Here is a 3961-nt window from a genome sequence, read left to right as displayed (position 1 = left end):
GTTCCTCAGAAGTACCAAGAAACAGGGTGAGCAAGTTTCCACCTTTGATAAACTAATGGAGCTTGGTTTTCCTATTTTAGAAGTTCCAAAGTGGAAAAGTGAAGGTAAAAGTCGAAGGAGACCCCCTTCCCCTATTAGAGATCAAACCACTAGCACTTCACATTCCACTTGTCAGGTGTTAGTGTAGACACCTAAAAACCTTTAGAAAATAAAGTATTTTTATTTTCTAAAAAATTCCTGATGACATTATCATTTATTAATTGATTAATTATTTAATTAATTAATTTATTTTTATGCCATTAAATCCCTTTATCTTAAATAAAAATATTTAATTAAGGAATCCCTCCCAAAAATGTTTAAATCTTATTTAAACATTATTTCCTTATTTATTAATTATTTAATTAATAAATTGACCAAACAACCCAAAATAAATAAATAAATTATTTTTTGCCCAAAACTTGGCCAATTTCCTTAAGACCACTAACCTCTTCCAAAATCTTCTAATCCTTCTTTACTTTTGATTAAAGGCTAATCCCATCATTTCCTACCCCTAATCCCAACACAAAATATTTAATTAAGATTAAATATTAATCCTCATGTTTATTAAAAAAGTTTTAATAAATATCTCCTCAACCAAAACCCTTGAAATAAATAAAACTTTATTTATTTCCTAAAAATCTAATTTATCTTCATCCTAAGAAGTTCTAGACTCTTCTAGAAAGTCTTCATCCTCATCCTAGGAAATTCTAGACTATTCTAGAGAGTCTTTATCCTCATCCAAAGTCTAGACTCTTCTAGAAGATGTCTTTAAACCTAATTCTAATCCCCTCCTAACCTTGTCACATTCCCTAAAAAAGGGTTAAGACTTACTAACCCAAGCCAAAGTTAACAAATATCTCCTCCTTCACCCACCCTCATTGAATGCCATTCACTTGCCTATCCCTAAGCTAATCCTAAACAATCCTAATCCATCCTCTAATCATTTGCAGAATACTAAGCAAGCTTCAAACCCTCCTAATCAAGCCCAAGTTGAAATTTGTCTCATATCGCTCAAAATATCTCAACCATAAAACTTTATGAAGCCCACTAGGCCATAAATGACTCTTCCAAGCCCTTTTATTGCTCTTACAAGCCAGGATGAGGGTCTTTATGAAGATTTTATCCCTTGAGCCTCCTTTGTTGACTCATCCTTCCCCTTTCCTCCATCCTCTCACCCTGTGACATGTGTCACTCCTTGATTGGCTATAAGGAAGCACAATCCATGTGCTCTCTTCTCATGCAATCTGAGCCCTCCATGAGCTTTTTCCCTTCCTTGCATCTTAGCCCTCAATCCCTCAAGCCTTTTGCCTATAAATTGGATCCTTCCCCTTTGGAAAATAACACAATCCATGAAGTAAAGACATAATGCCATTTTAAGAAGCCATTTTACATCAAAACCATACACTTGGTAAACAGATTGTCCTTTTAAATAAATTCTCCAAATGCCCGATTTTGAAAGAGCAATTAGATGCCAATAGTTGGATAATCTATCATGCGATTGATAGATTTCCTCTGAATTGGAAGGTACAACTCCCTTCTGAAATGATATGCAATGAATTTGTTTTATCTCTAATTCCTACTGCAGGGTATGTTCTTAATCGGAGAACAACAGAGGAAAACCGAGTTCCACCCAGGCAAGTGAAATCTCAGGCAGAATTTAGATGCAAAATGTTGTGCTGTGATCTTCACACTCTTATGAATTTCTCAACAAAGCAATCATGATAGATGCAAATATGAAATGCAATGCAAGCTTAACTATGCAGATGAAACAACTAATAGATACTTGTTGTTTTTGAACCCTCACAATCTTATGACTTCTGACGCACTATAGAATATCACAATGATTAAGAAGAAACAAGATGGAATGCATACAAACGAAACACTTAACAGAAATATCTCAAACAACTAGTTTCAACTCTCTGATTGATTTACCGGTTCCATTAAAATGAAATAACAAAATGAAACTCTGTTCACTTAATTACTTCAACTTAACCTTTATGGAAATATAACACATAGAAGAAGAAAGCAGACAGTAAAGAAATGGCACAAAACTTAATTGTCTCTGCAACAAGATTCACACAAAAAAATTTCTGACCCTTCATTAATAAATTAGCCCCATACATATAGACATGAGAGATGACCGTTACAATAGGAATACCAATCGGTTCATCTCCTCAAAAGATAAATGACAAGAAGTTAATTTTTCATTTACAAAATCAAAAGAAAATGAAAAAGAGACATTATTTTGACCTCTTCCCCTTTTCCATTTTCGCTCTATATGCCCTAACAACAACTATAATAGGAATTAGCTCATCATTTCTAGACACGTGTACATTGTTGAATCTTAAGAGCCATTTTGAATGCTCTCCAGCTAATTCTTTTACAAAATTCATCTAACTTTTTAATTCTTCAGCTGCCACATGTATGCATCCGCTCAATGTCTGTAAATCTCTTATTCTATTTTGATTATTAGGAGTGATGCTTGATAGGTTACTCAAATATACAGAGAAGCTATTTTTCATTACTTCTATTCCAATCAAAGCCTTTCCTTGACCACTAGTCTGTGGTTCAGAATGCAGTCCTTTCATCAACTCGAAAGCTCTGTCCTAAGTCTTCTTTACTTTATCTTCTATTTTGTTCAGCCCCTTTTCTACTTCTTGAATCATCTCCTATTTGAATTGCATACCTTGAAGCCATTCAAACAGGGGCTCATTACCTTTCTTTAGAATCTTCGCTTCAACTGCTTCTTTCACCTTCATCTAAATACTCATCTTCAGAAGCGAAACACACTCTTCACATCTTCCTCTCTTTGTGGCTAGAGTATGTTGATTAGATATGAGGTTATCTTTCTCAGTCTCTAGTTGAATGATAAAATTTCCAATTTGAACAATCAACATAACTCCATCCAAATTGAGCTTGTCAATCCATTCCTTCCCGATCTGACCAAAATGTCAATCTTTTTGTAGCTGGGAGATGAAGGCTTGTACTTCCTCTGCCGTGGGATTTTTAGCAGCAGGTACGCTAGTAATAGTTGCCAATGGGACAACTAACTGCCTAATGAACCTCTTAAGCTCTTCTATCTCAGATTTCATTCTGATCTTTGACAACTTGAGATCCTCCAATTGATGTTCTATGATCTCATTACCCGATCTCCATAAGCCCAACTTTGTATTGTGCCTGGCTTCTCCAAGATCAATAGAATGTAGAGTAAAATCTCCAGGAGTCAGGTCTTCAATTCACCCTGCCTTGCTGGGTTTGGCAATCTCTATGGTCAAATGTCCTGTTTCTGGATCTTGCCCAAAAATTGACAAAGTTTTTTGCTTCTTGACCTTCACCATGGCAGAAGCAGAGTGAACTACCTAAGATACAATGTCCTTTGCAGGAACATGTTCATCTTTCCTTTTCCTTTTTCTTTCTAGTGAGTCTTCAAGCCAGGACTCTGTTCCAATTACCTTAGAAGCTACTCCTAATGATTCGATGCTAAACATCTTCTTGTTTATTGGAGTCTTCACCATTGTTTCCACAGAGAAAGGACTCTTTGAATCTCTAGGAAAAAGTCTAGATGAGCTTGGAGCTTTTTCTTCCTCTTGTGTTCCTCCTTCAGCCTTGTCCAATTTAGTGGATTCACTACTACTAGAGTCTCCATCTCCAATCTCTACTACCTAAACTAGAGAACCAGGTGGCTGCAAAATGGGAGTCTTCTCAGATAGAATAGGACTATGATGAGGAGATGGAAGTGGTGTGGTATGAGGAGAAGGGAAAGGTGTATTATATGGAGATGGAGATGGGGAAATGTGAGGAATGAAGATTGGAGGAGCACCACTATCTTTTTCCTTATCAATCTCTTTTTCTTCAACAGTAGACTAGGTCCCAATAACTGGTAGAGAGCCACCTTGACATGTCAGAGATATGGGAATGTTCT

The sequence above is a fragment of the Cupressus sempervirens genome, chromosome 8, assembly GCF_028749045.1.
Source record: "Cupressus sempervirens isolate cs-2001-9-10 chromosome 8, ASM2874904v1, whole genome shotgun sequence".
In the NCBI taxonomy this organism is placed as follows: Eukaryota; Viridiplantae; Streptophyta; class Pinopsida; order Cupressales; family Cupressaceae; genus Cupressus; species Cupressus sempervirens.
Note: the sequence above shows the minus strand (reverse complement) of the source record.